The sequence below is a fragment of the Schistocerca americana genome, chromosome 4, assembly GCF_021461395.2.
Source record: "Schistocerca americana isolate TAMUIC-IGC-003095 chromosome 4, iqSchAmer2.1, whole genome shotgun sequence".
Taxonomy (NCBI): Eukaryota; Metazoa; Arthropoda; class Insecta; order Orthoptera; family Acrididae; genus Schistocerca; species Schistocerca americana.
Genome location: NC_060122.1, coordinates 398,106,098 through 398,126,756, shown reverse-complemented (window position 1 = coordinate 398,126,756; position 20,659 = coordinate 398,106,098).

Here is a 20,659-nt window from a genome sequence, read left to right as displayed (position 1 = left end):
ACCATTTCTATGTGACGGATATTCTGTATTCTGCATTGTCAGTATCGCAGTAAGCAACGTTGTTTGCTACTTTATATTTTTTCCCTCTTTTTTGTTTTATGAGATCTACTCCTCACAGTACATGGTCGATCTTGATTTGCTTTTGTTGATCCTGGGTTTATGCGATTATTTCTTTTTAATTACTCTAGTGAGAAACTGTTGACTTTGAACGTCTGTGCTTGTCGAATTACTCGTGTTACTGACATAACCTGTTAATGCGATTGTAGCCTATAATTCATGCGATGTATACATTTGTGCATAGGCTTCAGTTTAGGATCTACACTCACCCTACTGCGAGTTGGTCTTTTAGAACAGATCCTCCACGACTACCATTGTCACATCCGGTATCACGTTCTCTGCGAATCCCTTCTGAATACACTTTACATTTAAGGATATTCTGTGTAAAGGTGCCGTGTATCTAGTGCAAAGGGCAGAGAAAGCGGAGTTCACGTGGTTGTTCCTGTATAATCCACTGATTTGTGTTACGAAATTTAGTTTGAGAAAGTGCGTAATAAAAGTTTTGCACACCAAATACCACCCAGGCCCAATAGTTAGCAACCACATATCTTTCACTTTTACTTTACTTGATTCACAAGTAGATCTGGAAAAAATGTTGCACCAGTTTTAAGACTGAAATATAGGCGTTTCTCTTTTTTTCTTTTTCAGCATCTAACAATGACAACTTTTTGTCATAGTCTTGACACTATGGGTCTTGGAATATTGAGTTTCCTAACAAGTTCTGAAATGGAATGTCCCTTGCGTCTAACTCAAAGTACCATTCCGCTTTCAAAGTCTTAATTCCCGTCGTACGGTCGTAATCACGTTGGGAAAAATGGTTCAAATGGCTCTGAGTACTATGGGACTTAACATCTGAGGTCATCAGTCCCCTAGAACTTAGAACTGCTTAAACCTAACTAAACTAAGGACATCACACACATCCATGCCCGAGGCAGGACTCGAACCTGCGACCGTAGCGGTCGAGCGGTTCCAGACTGAAGCGCCTAGAACCACTCGGCCACACAGGCTAGCCACGTTGGAAAGTTTGAAGCATTTTCAAATGAATACAACTGAGTACAAATGACAGCTCCCAATGCACAACCCCTTTACACCTTGTGTACGCGACACTACTACCTACATTATTTGTGCATTTCGCTATTCTATAACTTTTGTCACCTCAGTGTAAGTAAATATTCGTTTCCAGCCATTATTTCCTTTCCTCAAAGTATTCATCTTAGGGTAGACAACCAGTTGCTATATTTTGCCTCTTAATGCTAGGAATATGCTGTATAAGACGACTATTCGCGTTCATTTCTCGGCAGATGAGCCACGACAATCACCCATTAAGCGTCTCAGCGAGACGGTCAGTCCCCTCTAAGTATTAGCTTCATGAGGAAATTCAAAGACCGAGACATCAGAATCGAAAAATGAGACGTTCAATACAGTTTCTGTGAATCTATTACAATGACTCTACTCGAAGTGCATGATAATCCAGAGAGGTAAAATGGATCAGGCATATAGCAATTGGTTGTTCTTGTAACTAAGGAATGGTTTGTCCTCTTAATTATAAAATGCGATACAAGAAGTAATGAAGTATGTAGTTAATAGTGGATCCAGCAAAGGTAATGCATTTGAGATTAAAGCTGATAACTTGTCCACAAGTGAGTGTTTTCACACTCTGGCGTGAAAGTGTGTCTGAGAGAAGGTAAGTATGTGGGTTTCTTTCCTAAATCTGTGCAGCAGTCGCCTTTTACGTAATAATCTGCGTGTACATTAATCAGCACATTCAAGAAAGTACGCTTTTGTATTAAAATAGACGAGATTTTCAGCAATAAGTTGCAGGAGTATTCAGTTGTTAGCGTAACAAGTGCAGTGATAGCTAAGGAACTCATATCCTTTATCAAATACATGTCATCACTACAGAAAATTAAAATTTTATTTTTTGGAAAATGTATTAACACATTTGTAACATTATACGCACTAAGATTTCATTTGAATTTAAATGCAGCGCCATGTTTTTGAACGTAACTTATAAAGCACAAAATGATCAACAAATAAATATATGAATATCTCACAGAGTCATTAAGATGCCCATTCCACCAATTGCTGCAGATTTATGCAGATTCGTAATTCATGCCCTCGTAAAAAATTGTCAGCAGATATGTAGCAGGTTTAGGTCGCTTTGTTCCAGATGCGAAACGGCGCTAGAACCCACCCCGGAGGTACTCAGTCGAATTGATAATGTGGCTCTATGCCGCGCATTCATCCACATTAATTTGTACTTCGCTAAATCACTCGTTTTTGATGTTACCTTTGTGAAGTGGAGCATTGTGACGAAGTTGGAAAGATCCACTTCCAGCATATTTCCAAAACACGAGTAGCTATTAAAATTCAAATAATTCCGACTGGCTCTGGCACGATTACTGAGGAACTAGGAGCATTAAAAAATGACCAAATTACAGGATCCATACATTTGCACTATTTGTTTGTATATGAGCTCTCTAATGCCACGAAGTGTGAAACTTAGCACACTGTTCCCCAACTGTATTTCCAAGTGGACTTCCCTAAGTCACTTGAGCTGAAAACCGCAGAGATTCATATTTTACTTCGACAACCACACGCTTTCTTTCATTGCTACATCTACCCTTCTTCCATTGGTAATGTGGTTAACTTAAAACGCTGCGTAAATTTGATACCTCTTTCTTTCGCCGATCTTGTGCTGGATATGGCATCATCATCAACAACAAAATCAAAATTTTCAAACAGTATTACAGAAGAAGTACAAGGCTCGTTTCATGACATTCCATCACTGTATCAGGAGGAAATACTAGAGTCGGCATAAAATAATTTGATGTCTGCCTCTAATGTTTGGTGAAACAGAGAGAAGGTCCTTGGTTCGAGGCCTCGTCCGGCACACCATTTTAATCTGTCAGGATGTTTCATATCAGCGTACACTCCGCTGCAGAGTGAAAAATTCGTTCTGGAGAAACTTTCAGCTTACACATCAACTGCATTTAACCGCATAGCTATGATTTTCTTCAAACGTTTCCTGGCTGAATAACGCCGTGCATTTAAAACACTTAAGAATGCAGTGGTAACGTTTATTGCAGCACTGTAATTGACGACCGGGTTCATCGTATTGATCATTAGTTTATGTGCTTCCTATATACACAAATACGTTGATTCGTAACACAAGTTTACATGTTTCGATTCACCATCATTGACGGAATCGATGGTCTTCCCTTGACTCTGTGACTACCCTGCACTTCCTAACGTTTACATCATCAGCCATTTCATGCAGAACGAATAAAAGCTTACTATAGACATTTGCATGACTTACTGTCTTCTGCTATGTCTGTCCAAGTTGCTGCTGCATGTTCTCTTATGTACTGTATCACTTCCGTCGTCTGGGTCCCATCTATTTTAATCTGGCTAATAAATTCCATCCATCCTCCTACATACCCTGCCAATTTCAGTCTTATTCTCATTACACTCAAAACTACGTCTCCGCAACCGCCTCACAACTGATCAATTTTTGTTTTTCTGTCAGTCTTAGAATAGGTCAAAGCGCCCCGCAGCAATTTTATTCTTTGTTTAATTCTATTGCTGTTCTTCCAGTCGCTGTCTTCGATTGCTCTTGACTGACTGCACATTTCCCTACGTTAGATGAAAGATTTCTCAGGATGTCAGTGGCTCCATTGAATGATATAGCATGTTTTAGGTGGTAATACAGTTGCTGAGAGGGCTAAGTGGCAGACCACAGATTCAAAGGCCTGGGGCTCGACACCCAGGTGGTCCAACAATCTTTTATTGTCACATATCACCTCTTTCACCTTTGGCAATGACTCATTAATGTGAAGAGTACAGATTCCCAACAACTGTTCGAAGTCCATGTTAGATCGTTTGTCCCTATATAACTGACTGGATAAGTGAGTTGAAAGGTCAGAGGAAGGCAGTGATATACCATCCCCTATTGAACCATGCCTAGAGGAGCACTGTAGTGTTCAAACCAATTTTCGGACTGATGACAGCTTTTACTATACATGCACAGCTATGAGCTATCTTTCAACAGATGTCAGTATAATTATTCCGATGTCAGTAGTTGATATATTTATTTTGTTCTTATAGACTCAATTCGACTGCAATTATTGATAGCTTTTTTCGTAAATCATCAGGGCTTCTACAAAAACTTTATGTTTACGAATAAAGTACTGTACAATATGATAAGCAAATATGGTTTCTAAAATAGCTTCTGGCTTCTAGTAAAACTTTATGTGAATTTTAATTAATTCAATCGCATTTCTTTAAGGTATACTTTGTATCATTTTTTTCTGCCTTGAGCAACCTGAAAATAAATTAAATTGTATTATGTTCTGCCTCTCAGACAGCTTTGTCGCCTTATTAGGCAGTTAAGAAGGACTGTCTAGGAAAATATACTCAAACTATACTGAGCACTCGACAGTTGTAAGCATAAATTATATATTTTAAAATAATTTTGGCCTATGTGTACTACTTCATAACCTAAATTGCCTGCTAACTCTGAACATTGGGTTTGCATCTCATGTGTTGGAGTATAGTGCATGTAGTGAATAGACAAGTATGTGAGGTGAAGTGGAAGCCTCCTTAGAGAGATTATCTCTGTATTATTTCACAGATATATGTTTGAGCAGAGCATATGATAAATGGGGCTCTCAAACAACTTATCGACTGTCTCTGTCCTGAAATAAGTGTCAGTTTCCCATATTTTTTATCTGTAACATACCTCTTTTTTACTAAATTTCAATTGTCCCCATTTTTCATTGCTGGAGTTGCACACTAATTTTAAGCAATTGCACACTAATTTTAAAGGATTTTGTATATATAATGTAAAACTTAATTAATTTGTTAGGAAAAAATTAAAGTAATTTAAAAATATGAAAAAATAAAATATACAACATTGTACAAATAAAATTTAAAAATATAAAATCATCTTAAATACATATTAAAAAATTAACCAGCTGTTAAAAGTTTTTATTAAGAATTCTGTTTTGTGAATTATAAATTAAGTATCTTTTTCCATAGCTAATTGTAGACAGTATAAAATCTGTGCTCAGTTCCAAAATGAAAGTGTTGTGTAAAAAGCGAAAAAGGGTTTTAAATTTTTTCACTTTAATTAGTGTCTAACATTATGCTGTAGAGAATTATCAAACTTTAACTGATCATTCAATTTTTACCTATATGAAAATATTTTCCCTGTAAACAATAAGAATAGGGTACCATTATATCAATATTTAAATTCACAGATACTTATTAGGATACAAATTTTGCTTGACATTATCTCCTAGTTCATACAACTGATTAAATACGCTCAGTTTTTGATCAGAGGAAATGGTTTTGCACCGATATCGACACTGAAACCTACAAAACAAGAAAAAAGTCATCAGAGGTGTTGTCATTGCATTTAATAACCTGTTTTTTGCTACTTTGCATTAAGAACAACAAATAAACAAAAAACTATGGCATTAAAAGCTGAAGTAGTACCATATTATTTATTGATAAACAGCAACCTAGGTCTGTGAACTTATAGAGACATTTAAACCTACCTTAACAGGTGGAGGTTATTTTTCAGGCACTACCATCATCTGGTTATCATTGTAAGACTTCACTTCAGCGCTAGGCTTTTTCTTGAGTTGAGAAACAGAGGGTTTACTTCTTTTATCGTGTTTCTTTACCAAATCCGTTACTGAAAACAGTGTAACAGGGAAGCAAATAATTTATTAATAAATACAGAGTTACTGTTTTCTACACCATGGAATCACAAAATCAAACTAACAGTAACACTCCTATGGCACCTCTGAACCTCTGGCACATACTCAGATTTTACTTTAGAACTGGTGGCGTGTAGACTGACATTAATTTTTGTGGTGGTTATTTGAACTACTTTCACAGTGTATACTCGATATTCCAGTTTAACTGTGTAGTGTTATGCACATAGCCCACATTTTGACATTAAATCAAACATTTTCACTTTTAGCACTAGGAAGTGTTTCATTTTCTGTCTACAATTACATGATCTAAAGCATTTTCAGCTATTTTATCATTAAATACAATTCAGAATTAAAAAGTATTTTTCTGTTTACCTACTTCTTTCTTTTCATGAGTCATATCTGGTAGATTCAGATTCCACATTTCCCAGGGGAGTATATCATTACTTAATTTTGATATAAATATGTTCAGTTCGACATGATCAAAACAGTGATCAGTCTGAAAGCTGATTATTCTTCCTATTTGCCTGAAATACTGCAGATAAGAAGTAAGGACTATCAAAATCCATAAATAAACCAGCTCCTTCTTGAGTCTGTTCATCATAAAATGAAATAGGTATTTTAGGATTCTGAGTATTCTTGATATTCAAATTCAGTTAACTTTAATTTTTCATCAACATCAAATCCACCTTTGACACATATTGTAACTCTACCTACACATTGTTTTCTAGAAATAAGCAGAACTAATAGTCCACACAACCATATTTATCTTCATTTTTCACATTAATACAAGTTTCTGCGTTCCTTATCTATAACTATTTTTTGTAACTCAATATAAGATTTTCCTCTTAGATGGTTTTATCTATTAATCGCTAATTGTAATTCTAAAGCTCTCTCTAAGAACCATTCTCAGCCTCTGTACTGGAATTCTGTTAATCTAGTTGACACTACTCTTTTAGGAGTCACATAAAATTAGTAATTACATATTATATGAATCCAAATTAAATTGTTGATGTTAACTATTATTAGAATGTTGATTTACATTAATTCTTAATGCCCTACAATTTACTAAATTTTTAATTATTTTCAGGTAAGGTATTTTCTGCAGCATTTAGAAAAGATTAAGATATATGAATTTTTTTAAGTTTTCGCTACTAATTGTTTTTAGATTATTTTGAAATGCACACTCATTTATATAAATTGTGTTTGTATTTTTTACTCTGAGATGTTCGAATTTGTCTGTAGAAAACGAAAATCTTTTCTCTAATTCTTTGTGTTCAGATTCATATTCTTCTATCATATGTACATTACATAATGCTAAATTCCAAAAAATTGTATTGTTCTCTTTTGATTGTAATTTTCTTTTTCAATTATATATCAGACTCAGAACATTGCACACTTTGCTCACAGTTCATGTGAGTTGTTTGGAATTTATCAAAAATAATTTTTGCACTACACTAGATGTAAAAACCTCACGAGAAATTCTCTACAACCGTTAAATATAAACTTTAACAATTTTTAAGTTATCAAGCAGAAGATTGTGACTTGAACATTTGCAGAGGCATTAAATAAAACACTTATCCACACACACGAGTGTGAATGATATGTATACATTATCAATAAGTGCAGTAAAGCCCGCTATCCGGTCGGCCGGACTTCGAAGTAGGCGCGCCTCCAGTTACGCCACCGCTGTTCCTATGGCTGTCATCGCGGCACGAGGACGCTGCCACGAAGGATTACGCCGCTGCCAATGAGATGTAAGCATGCCCTCACGGGGCTCCATCGGCAGGTGCAATGAAGTTCGAATATTCATGTACTAAGCCCATTTTGTGTGTTTGCCAGTTGAACAACAATCACAGACCTTCGTAGTGGCCAAGGAACGACATATTCTGAATGGATGTTGTATTGAAGGGTGATAGATTTATAAATATTTTGTATCTGTGTATATTTCTACATTCAGATCTACTGTTAACAATTGACGCTGGAACTTCAGCAAGAAAGGTATGTATTGTTTTTACTATTTGACATTAGATGTAGAATAAATTAATGTATGTATTCTCTGTTCATGAACGGCACCTGTTCCTCGCTCCTGTATCCAATAAAGAACCAGACAGTGTGCAAAGTAAGCCATAATAAGTAACTGAAATTTTCCAGCGGCTTGATTCATACTGTAGTCTAGAGTTCTGTATTAATGATAAAAGAGCGGCACAAAACGTTACAATAACTGTAAGGAACATTCTACTTGTCATACAAAAATCGAAAACAAAATGAATTCCTCGTTAGCACCACCTAGAGAAACCGAAAACCAGGAAAATAAAGTGAAGACTGCATCAGGGAGCAATTGAAAAAGAAGAAAAAAGCTGAGAAATCTCTAGTAGCACTGATTAATAGGGTAACCAACTGAACAGTTTGTGTTAAATTTAAGAATGTAAACGGGTAAAGTGGACAATGTAGCACTGTTTGAACTGCAAACAACAAAATGGAGTGAAAATAAGTATACACAGATAAAATGAATAATAATTAATTTAGTTACACGCTCTGCCAGTTCCATATCTGCAGCATTGGCTAAACAATGTGACTGACCACATTTCTGTCACGATAGAATGAAAGTTCTGGAAATTCATTGGACCCCGCTCCACTTTTCCAAGTTTCTGCTGAAAAATCGTGTTTGAGTGACCTTTATGTCTCACCTGCAAAACTAACATCCGAGTACTGCTCTCCTTCATAAATTGCACGTCGACTCTTCATTTATTACTCATTGGTGAGCTGTGGAAACGACATGGCATGTCGATATGGAATCGTAATTTTCGCTGGCAGTAGCAGTTATCGAAATATGACAAGAGTGCTTTTGGTCCTGAATAAACATGTCATTTGGTCTCTCATTCAGCTGTTACGAAGATACATCCCCCACCAGTCCTCTTCGCTACACCTACTCGTTTTAATGATAACAGAATAGAAGTGAAGAAGCAACGGTGAATGAAGAGCGGCACCACCAAATCGTTCGTCGTGTAGATCGGAAGGTATGAAGGCACACCTTAATAAAACGTCAAAACAAAATACCTTCATTTTTGTACGAGTATCAGTATTACACTACGTCATCTTCAAGCTTCTGACCAACATGGAGGAAGAATCTCATTTCTTGTACGATCAGCATAGGGGCCAGCGTACAGTAACTGGCATCCGTAGATATCTTTCTAACAAAGCGATCCCTTCGATCATAACCTGCAGACTGCAGTCTACAGATACCAGTGGTTGTATGCTGGCCGGTATGCTGACCGTACAAGAGGTACGATTCTTCCTACACGTCCGTCAGGGGGACTGAAAATGGCGTAGTGTAACGCTGAAATTGATAGCAAAATAAAATAATATTGTGTTCTTAGACGGCTAAAGCTGTTTTGATTTGACATTTTTTATTGAACAGCCGAGGTTCTGCAACCATCCAGTACAAAGATGGATATACAGAGACTTGGCGTACTTTTAATATTTCATTTTGTACTCAAGTGTCCATATTATGGAACATTTTTGCCATCCAGTCACATAACAGAGAGGATTTACGAAAATACAGCTTCAAATTCTATTCCGGCTTACAGTTTAATGAAGCAAGTTAATAAAGAGACAGAATATTTAAGGTTAGGAGCTACGAAATCGTTCAAAGAAACGTGCTGTTTGAGGCATTTGGAATCGGCAGCTACGTTGGGTGGCCCAACGATGTTTTGTAAGACGAAGAAAAGTAGGTGCATTGTTGGCGCTATTAAGGGTCGGAGGCATTCTACGGCGTTGAGAGCGTCAACCGTCAACGGACTGTCCTTACTTGTCACTCTAATTTTGGTAAAATCGTCGAATTACAGCCCGGCATTTGAATTGTGATATCCTGTTCCTACAGGACGTCCATCGAAGGAGCCCATAATTTCAGAATTAGATATCTCGAGAACTAACATCAACATACGAGTGCAAAAACGGTATGTTCATACTGAAAACTGTAAGAACTTTATACAGAAGTTATACGGAAGTCTCGAAATAGTTCGAAACGCTTGCAGATGGTGCTAACAGACGGCACTCTAATCACAGTACATATTGCTTGTAAATAGTGTGCCGCAGCTCACAGCGATCAGTTCCACCTCTGAAGCGTGAAAAGATGATAGCGTACCGAAGGACGAGGTTGAAACCATATTTTACATTTTTCTGGTACTGGAATAGCTCAGGATAGAACGTAGTCATACGGCAACGAGGCGCAATTTCCAAATTCGATTTAATGTTCCAAAAGGGCCCGATGCGAAAACCATACGGAAACTCCTCACCAAATTCCAACAGACAGGCACGTGGCTGATGATCTAGGGGGGAATGTTGGCCCCGGGCAAACTGTGGTTATTCCTGAAAATGTCGCCACAGTTTCAGAATTTGTTCAGCAAAATCCAAGGAAATTCGCCCGAAGAATTCCAGCGGAGACTAGTTTGAAAGTTTCCAGTACGCAGAAAAGACTACACCTATACTTGTTTCCATTCAAAATCCAAAGCCACCATGGCATACCTGTACGAGCTGCACGACAAAGGGATGACTCTGCGAACCAGGTTCTCAGAATGGTTGAAAAAGAAGGATTTAAGGTTAGGTACATATGGAACATAGACAAAGCGCACTTTCATCTGCGTGGAGTCGTGAAAAAAATCCCCGTCTTTTGTGAAGCAAAACCACTGCATTCTCTCGAAGTTAGTGTTTGGGCTACGGGATGCAGCGGAGCCATTATTGGTCTTGTTTCAAGCGAAAAACAATCACTAGTGAATGTTGTGTTGCAATTTTGGAACAATTTACCACCACACAGCTAGTGTTGGAGTGGCTCATGCCGTATCGGGCTCAGACCACATCACGTTGCTCGCTTGATGAACACTTCGGGAACAGCATCAGTTCGTTGAATTATTACAAAGTTACTGGGACTAGGATGGATTGGCCTCCACATTCGCCTTTTCTAACTCCTTGTTACTACTTTTTCTGGGGCACATTAAAAAAACACCCTCTACCGGAACGATCCTTCCTTTCTGAGTTTCTGTGCAGCATCCGAATTCACTTCCATTGAGACATTACAGGATATGATGGTATATTTCATTGTTAGTCTGCACCTGGGCAGCTGGGCATTACGAAAAGAATGTGATGTGTTTGGGAAGATTGCTTGCAGAGGATGGGTTTCATTATGCAGGCTGATACTGTACGGTGTACAAAGCCATCTGTTACCAGCATTTCGCACTATTTCGAAACTTCTGTGTGAATCTCTTAGAGCTTTCACAAACATACCCTATGTTGCACTCGCTTATCAATCTAGGTTTTCGAGATACTTTATTCTGAAACAGCTGTATGAAGAATAAATAATATATCCATAAATACATATAGGCAAAGAGGGTTTATTTTCAATGAAATAACCTACAGAGTTGTCTTACTTTTGTCACTCCAGCAGTTAATATTAATATGAAAACCTCCCTTTCCTCCAACATCTCCGCATCCTTGACACTGTCTGCAGGCTTGGTTCCTCCCCCCCCCCCCATCGTCTGGTTTCCCCCTTCCTCTCCACCCCCTGCCCAATGCTGTATCCCTCCCTCTCTCCATCTCCACACCCTCCATCTCATGAGGGCAATTTCCACTGCCTCCCCCTCCCGGATGCTGAACTTCGCCGTGACATATACCCTTTGGACTATAACCTGGCCTTGTTACCCCCCCCCCCCCCCCCAAGGCCCTCTTTTTCCTCACGCCTTCTTCTCCCAGAGCGGATTTTCCTCCTCCCCTCCTTGAGTCCCTGCACGCCCTCCTCCGCTGTTTTCCTCTCCTGTCACTTCCCTTTCCATCCCTCCTTCGGCGTGCCTCCCACCTCACCCCCTTTCCCTCCCCTCCTCCTCGCCTTCTTCCCCTTCTTCCCAATTCCCTTGTCCCCCCCCCCCCCCCCCTCCCATGCAGATCCTCCCAGGTTTCTATTCGGTATCAGTGTGCTACGTTTCTGTATGGTTACGGTGCCATTCTACAGTGTCATCTAGTGGTGTGGGTTTTAATTGTGTGCTCGACCTGTTTATTGTCCCTGATAGTTCTTTGCTACGGCGCCCGTCATGTGGCTGGTTTACTCGTTCTATGGACTTTTATGCTCCTGCCGTACTTTGACTGGTGCCTTTTAATGTAGTGTGTGGTCTTTTTTTGTGTAAAGTACTTTTTAAGATTTTTATCTCCGATTTACAGTCACCGCTTTGTATGTCTTATTTGCTTCTGTTCCGCCTTTTTTCTTTCTATATTCCGCCATGTTATCTCTTTATATTGTTTTTAAATGTCTTTCTGTCTATTTATGCCTCTTGGCTGAAGAGAAGCGCTTATGCTGCTGCCAGCCCGCCCGTGATGGGGAATGGAAATGACAATAAAGGAAAAAAAGAAAAACTAGAGTGTGGAGGAAGATATTGGCTCCTGATTGCGTTACAAACAGTTCGTGTGAGCCTGTCCAGAGACAAGAGAGATCATAAAGAACATGGGTCCTCATGAATTGCGGAGACAGCTCTTCATCTAAAGGTTTGAGTGTAATGATGTGCAACATTGGTGAGAAGTTGTATATGCATTACGTAGCTCGATTGACTTATGTCTCCTTCTGAAAGAGTAAGTTATTTTAATGTAAATGATTACTGTAGGAATGCATGACAGCAATCCAGTGGTATAGCTGTTGTAATGTAAGTGATTAGTATAGCATTTAACTTTCGTTCCATGAAAGCAATTCGGTACTGTGTTCTACAGCGTGTTTCAGCTGCCCCTACTGCTGTCGTTTTATGCAACCCGCAGTGTTATATCTGTTCGTATTCTCTCGCTCGCTACGCACAAACTATTAGTCCTACAGAAAAAACACAACAGTACCTTTTTGTAGGAAATTTAATTTAGTCAAATATTTTATACTGGGATACGTTTTCGTTGGGGTCCACGGTTCCTGGGTTATTCAAGAAAATGTAAAAAAATGACATTTGAACGCAACTCCAACCCGAAACTCATCCATCACCAAACAGGACTTCTAGTATGTTGTTCGTGGCGCTCACTCCTAATGAATACACAAATTACTGATATTCGACCTTCCTTGGTCTCCTCTATTCATTGCGCTACTGCGCCTCTAGCGTAGTCGGCTATTTCGTTAACATTTCTGCTTTAAATGTGCCCACGAGGGTAAAGGAAATGTTTTGTAAATGTTAAGCTGAAACTAGTTGCGTTGACAATTCGGCTCAAACTTAATCCGTAAAAGCACGGTAGTTCCGTAATCAGAAGTCCTGACGAATACAACGGTGTAGTTTTTTTATTAAGGTAACCGAGTGTTGACTGTTCTGTTGGACATTAAAGAGAAAGCGTTAGATGGGAAATCATGACTCCCAGCCGCACAGGGCATTGCAGCACTGCAAGGGTGAAAATTGAAAGATTTTACTGGACTGGAACTCGAACCTGGATGCTCGGTTTCTCTAGAATGTTTGGCTTAAAAGTCTCGGGCACCTGAACATTCCTCCCGTCTGGCCCAAAATGTCAACTTATCACAAACTGCGTTGCAACGTCTCTAGTCCACTACACTTCCTACTCGCAGTTTCTTGTTTCCAGTAGTGCTTCGAAAGATATTAGTGCGTCCCTACGAAAACATATTTCATACAGGCGTCGTACTCGATTGTATTAATGTACCTGAGCGTTCTATGTTTTGTCGGATATGTCCTGCTGACATACTGAAGCTCCCGGCCACCCTTTGGTCTTTCGCCAGCATCACACGGTGACTACGTGAGCATCCCCTAGCCAGGCGGAAGGAGCCGCCCGCCCGCGAGCCAGCACGAGGAGGCGTATTTGTGTTACTGAGTTAATGATACAATGTGTTATCAAAGTTGAATGAATGCCTTTCTGCCGGCCCATTGTCACCACCACTCACCCTACCGTGTGCAGTCGCACTCAACAGAGTGAATGGTGGTGTCAATGAGCCAGAAGGTCCAGCTGACCTAAAGGCGTTAATTCCACTTTAGTTAGACATTTCGTCATTAGCTCAGTGTCGTTGGCTCAGTGAAGTTCGAAGCCATTGGGAAGTTTGTGCAAGTGAGAGAGACTGGTTAGTTACTTGTGGCAGAAGATGGGGATCGACAAGTGGTATAGCAGTGCCAAAGTGGGGTGATCGCTGTACACCCAAATTGCGAGATTCAGATGGGTAGAAGTACGTGCATCATGCAGTTGTTCAGGGGATAGGCATAGCACTTTCCTTCCTAGAAAGAGCTGGATTTTTCAGAAAGCGGGTTTACGTTTGGTGTACTTAGTATACTATGATATACTAATCGTGGATAGTTGCAATGGATAAGGAAAACTCATGGAAACCATCCACTTGGCGTTAAGAAGTAATGGGTTGTCTCAACAAAACCTTATCTTCCTGAACAATACCTGAGAACCGAGCGTAGTGCGTTCACTAAGTCACATAATTAGCGCACAGTAGGGTCGGATAACCGTGGAGCAATTAATACGGCATGTGGAGCAGTATCACGATGGTAGATATTGGGCAACTGTGACCTTGTCATAATTCCTAGCACCATGGCGACTTCGGTTTCGGTCTGCTTAGCTTTTATAAGCTTTTTATAAAGGTATTCCATGGGTAATTCAACTTCCTGTGGATTGGTTTCACCGAGATAGGTACGAGAAATAAGTGTATGGATAAATAAGAGTATGGAGCGCTTAAAGATTAGTGTAGTTATTGTGTAGAGTTCAAGAATAGTCAGTACATTAAGGGTAGGAGGGTAGTAGTAGTTATGGTAGAGTACCAGGTCTTAACAAGATGCAGAGAGCTGGGTCTTCCCCAGTTTTAGTGAAATTAATAAGAAGAAAGCCAGTGCAGAGTATTGCAACAGCAGTAACAGGCTGGCAGCCGCAGTGTGACGACATGTGCGTCAGAATAACATTCAGGTCGAAGGATTGTGGAACAGGCTCGCCGAGCTCAGAGGTAAACTGCACCACGCAAACGGAAATATCTCTAGCGGGTGGGTCGATGTCACTACACCAGAGCAGTACTCTTGTTATGGGCTATGTGACTAAGTGCCAGGTTTTGACGTAACATACGCGCGATAGAGCCGTATAAATAAATCTGGATTTTGTGGTAGACGTACTTATTCTTTCTAGTAACACCGTCACGATACCAGGGCCACAATGGACTAAAAGACGACTGTGCATCACTAGTAGCAGCCATGAGTTCAAGTTCGAGTAGGGACAGCGGCTGCCAACACTGAATTCCCCCCAGAGCTTGATGCCACAGCACCAGCTACCACCAGCACTGACATCCTTGTGGGACTTGGTGTCTCAGTGCCAGTTGCCGTTCAACTGTTGCAGGAGAGTAACGGGTGGCATCACACACACAGCAGTCACCATGGGCCCTTGCAGTGAGCGCTGCAGGGCTGAGCACGTGCGGTACCTCTGTGACTTCAATTGCAGCACAACACGAAGTACAGCTGGGGCTGTCGCCTACCGAGGCTATTGGCTGTAGTTCAGCCTGTGATCAACATGGCGGATGCACTTGTGTGTGTCTCCTCACTGTATGCAAGCAACTGGCCATGAACCAGTGCCGTCCAGGGTCAACGGAGTGAGGCGTGTTTGCCTCACTGAGCTAATGATGCAATGTGTAATTAAAGTGAAATACATGCTTATCTTTAGGTCACTAATGTTTCCACACGGCCTCTCGGCCTGTTGTCGTCATCAGTCGCCCTACCTAATGCAACAACGCTCAACCGTAGGGGATACACGGGTTAGATTCTGATTGTAGCCACCCATGGTCATGACTTTGGCATCAATTCCATACTCCATCGGTGGATGTCTCAATTCTAAGACTGCTTTAACCTCTATGATGGGTTGACTGATTTGATATAATTTTATCAGGAAGACAAAATAACAGCGGTCTTAGCCCCCTTATCTCCACACCGAAGATGAGTTTTTGTACAGTTTCTCCCTCCTGTCATTTTAGAAACCAGTCTGTGTCCTTGTTTATGAGAGGTAGTCATAAGCTTTCAACTATCACCTCGAAAACATAAAGGTACGTAATTAATGTTTTGCTTGGTTGCTGCTAAATATCTAAAGTTCTGGAACATTTTGATATTCTTGCACCACAATGCTATAGCATGCCGCTAAAGGATAAAAAAAATGGCGAACTCCATTGACAAAGTTGAGTATCGTGTGGCAAATCTTTTTCTGCATTTGAAGGGTAACAGTGCTGCAACACTCTATCGCTTACTTGGTGATAGTGTACTGTAACAATATTCACTATACGAAATAGTTAGGGTTGCCACTTTTCGTTTTTTGAACTAATTAAGTATACTCTTTGTTAAAGGTAGAGAAGAGTACATAGTATCAGAATAAAGTATTACTTATTTCGTTTGATTATGGAACTGCTAAAGAGCTTTACAGTCTGTTAACAGTATATATAAAGATAAAAAAAATAATTAATTTTTGGTCAAATTAAGGGAAGCTTTGTTTCTTTCGTATTGTCGCTTAATACTTATCACAGAAAAAACCTCTCTGTGAATGCCGAATTGTTGGGAATAGACAATAGAAACGATACTAATCTTTTATTATAGTAAATATTTGTTGCCATTTTTGTGCAATGGATAATTTTGCAAAACCTTCAAAAGTATATGTTTGGTCATAAAACTTGCTTAATAATGCAGTTTCACCATAAATAACATCTATATTTAACCTCAATTTTTGCAGCATTAAATTTTCGGTTGTTTTCGTGCTGTCAAATACAAAAAAATGGTTCAAATTGCTCTGAGCACTATGGGACTTAACATTTGAGGTCATCAGTCCCCTAGAACTTAGAACTACTTAAACCTAACTAACCTAAGGACATCACACACATCCATGCCCGAGGCAGGATTCGAACTTGCGACCGTGGCGGTCGCGCGGTTCCAGACTGAAGCGCCTAGAACCGCTCGGCCACTCCGGTAGGCTGTCAAATACAACACTTCTTTTTAAAGTTATATTGATTAGTGTAAATAACTTGTTTGCGTGGCAAAAATCAAATCATTTTTTTGGAACTCTAAAGCTTTGTCGACACATAAATAAAAGTTGCTGTTAATACGAGAGCTGTGTGAATACGAGGGCTTAGTAGATTTTCGTTAGTATTTAGGCGCGAGGAGACTCTGTCCCGAAATATTATGGCAGCGAGTTGTACGCATCCGGCAGGTGGCCCGGAATTTTATGCAACAGTCTGTACACCATAAATTTCAGTTTTTTTGTAAATTTTGCCGGTCGAAGTGGCCGTGCGGTTAAAGGCGCTGCAGTCTGGAACCGCAAGACCGCTACGGTCGCAGGTTCGAATCCTGCCTCGGGCATGGATGTTTGTGATGTCCTTAGGTTAGTTAGGTTTAACTAGTTCTAAGTTCTAGGGGACTAATGACCTCAGCAGTTGAGTCCCATAGTGCTCAGAGCCATTTTTTGTAAATTTTAGCTGTCAGTTCAGGTGAAAATAGCAGTTTAATTTGTAGACTGTTTCATATCATCTTGGTTTCTGTATGGTAGTCCATTTTTAAGATTACCCATAATATTTTACATTTACAAAATTGTTATGCAGTTTGCCATCCAGAGATTTTAGATTCGTATTAAACAAACCTAAAATATGTCTATAGAAATACCAGCCAATTTCAGTCAAGTGATTGCCAGTGTTAAGCATCGATGGTTTCTGTAAAATTATTGGAAAGTTTTCTCCTAAGCTTTCTGTTAAATAATAATATATCTATCCGTGGTAAAAGAGAGAGCTATTTTGTTCCCACCTGGCGTTCCACTTCATGAAATTCTCCAGTCACTGATTTTATATTATTTCTTTAACTCTTCTCATTTTACAGTAGAGTGGAAAAATGAACATTAATTTTCAAAATTACAGTTCTTGTGTCATATGTGTTACTTCACAAGAATCTTTAACAATGACGACATTGACAATTGAGGATAGTCGTTTGCTTACGTTCAAAATGGTTCAAATGGCTCTGAGCACTAACTTAGAACTACTTAAACCTAACTAGCCTAAGGACATCACACACATCCATGCCCGGGACAGGATTCGAATCTGCGACAGTAGCGGTCGCGCGGTTCCAGACTGTAGCGCCTAGAACCGCTCGGTCACTGCGGCCGGCGTTTGCTTACGTGAATTCCTAAAAGAATAAGACTGGATAGTGTCACCTTGCTGACAGATGTGTTATTTTTATCCCATTAATCTGAAGGCCCACAAAGTGTTCTATTCTGAAGATTTTCCGACATCTTTGGGGCACTGGTTTGTATCACTAACCCCACCCATGAGCAGTACAAGTTGCTGCCTCCTCCAAGTTGACCTAAGTCGGGCGACTGTTTGGCTTATACTTTGCATCTGTAGGCCACCTCATGAGTCGTCCTGTGTCTCCGTAACATCTCTCTGGCGTTTGGGTTCGATATGGCCACGTCGAGTTGTGGACCTTGGCTTCTGCCCATTGCCTCCTGACTCCCTGGTAGCTTGCCGTTTCCATACTGACTGTGGTTTTACGAAGGCACTGTGCTGTTTCGCACTGGACTTATATTTCTCTGCCCTGTGTGTTTACTGAAACTACTACTCGAGTAATGGTATGGAACCGGCTGTTAACACACCCCGTAGTATGTTCTGGTTCTGCCGGCGTGAGGACCACGCCCTGTAGAAGACGACGATGGTCTGACGGGGTGGAAGGATGCCAGTACCTGCGATAACAGAAGGACGGCGGCTTCGCAGAGGGCTCACAGAATCAAGAGTTACGTAAAGCGTTATACATAGTTGAAATATTGTCTTGAAGGCGTACTTCGGCGAGGGGCTCTCAAATGTCTTTTTCCCTCCTTTTTCAAATGATTAAGACTTTAAGAGCTTTATTGTTATTTCTTAACTGTAAGATATCATCAAGTGTGCTGGAATCATGTAACTTTACTATTTCAAAGCAATAATACATAATTCGAAGCTTGTCTTGAAAGTAAATTTTGTCAGTGTCTCTGGTGTGGTTGTTTTCTCTTAAATGGTTAAATCCTTTCTGTTAAAAGAAAAGAACTGTTACTTTTAACCGACAGAAGAGTGTAAATGTGATGTTTAACATTTCTCTCAGGAATTGTGAACCTTCCACAAGCGCTTGAGATGGGCTGTGGGCTATGCTATGTGTCTTCACTTAAATTATATTTTATAAAACACTGTCAAATTTTTTAATTGAAAAATCTTGTCTCGTGTTTAGGTAAAGTGCGTAAACTAAAGAGTGAAAGATGTTTTCTCTGAACCTCTCCTAGCCGTTCCACGTTCCCTTGGCTTTGTTTCTAAAACGATTATTACGTTTGAAATTACAATGAAATCCAGACCTTTAGCTGCTTCCGGGCGTTGATAAATATCAACGGAGACAGTTGAAAATGTGTGCTCCGATCGGGACTCGAACCTGGGATCTCCTGCTTACATGACAGACGCTCTATCCTATTTAGCCACTCAGGACGCAAAAGATAGTGCGATTGCAGGGACTTATCTCTGGCACGCTCCGCGTGAGACCCACACTTCCAACTTACTGTCCGCACACTACATCTGTAGTGCCCTTGCCACACTATACTCATTACTAGCGGCAGTCGATCTGCCGATTCCCGTAAGAGTTAGGGCAATGTGAGTGCATCCGCACTGAAGAAGATCATTGGCTGGTAAGCTTTATCTACGAGAGCAGTTCAATAAGTAATGCAACACATTTTTTTTCTCGGCCAATTTTGGTTGAAAAAACCGGAAATTTCTTGTGGAATATTTTCAAACATTCCCGCTTCGTCTCGTATAGTTTCATTGACTTCCGACAGGTGGCAGCGCTTTACGGAGCTGTTAAAATGGCGTCTGTAACGGATGAGCGTTGCAAACAACGGGCAGTGATCGAGTTTCTTTTGGCGGAAAACCAGGGCATCTCAGATATTCATAGGTGCTTGCAGAATGTCTACGGTGACCTGGCAGTGGACAAAAGCACGGTGAGTCGTTGGGAAAAGCGTGTGTCATCATCGCCGCAAGGTCAAGCAAGACAGTCTGATCTCCCGCGTGCGGGCCGGCCGTGCACAGCTGTGACTCCTGCAATGGCGGAGCGTGCGAACACACTCGTTCGAGATGATCGACGGATCACCATCAAACAACTCAGTGCTCAACTTGACATCTCTGTTGGTAGTGCTGTCACAATTGTTCACCAGTTGGGATATTCAAAGGTTTGTTCCCGCTGGGTCCCTCGTTGTCTAACCGAACACCATAAAGAGCAAAGGAGAACCATCTGTGCGGAATTGCTTGCTCGTCATGTGGCTGAGGGTGACAACTTCTTGTCAAAGATTGTTACAGGCGATGAAACATGGGTTCATCACTTCGAACCTGAAACAAAACGGCAATCAATGGAGTGGCTCCACACCCACTCCCCTACCAAGAAAAAGTTTAAAGCCATACCCTCAGCCGGTGAAGTCATGGTTACAGTCTTCTGGGACGCTGACGGGGTTATTCTGTTCGATCAAACGCGCGAAGTTCTTCATTTTGGTACAAATTTGATCAGCGTGATTTAACAGAAAGCCTTACTCAAACGAATGGGAAATGATGAATTCCTATTGACTAGTATGTTAAGCTGCCAATTAGATCATCTCGAGTACTTCTATAATCCCGGTATTTCTAATATCAGCCAATCAGATTGCCACAAATAATTTAAACTAGAAATCTCGCAATTCCGAAAGTAAATAAAATGTAATGAAAACAAAATACGCTTCATTTCCACAAAATAAATTATTAATAAATTTAATACTCAACGCCACTTCTGTCTGACTTATGAAATATCAAGCTCAGTCGGACGTACATCAGAAATTTCCCTACTGCATAGCAACTTTCTCAGGCATACATTTACGCAGTTTTAATA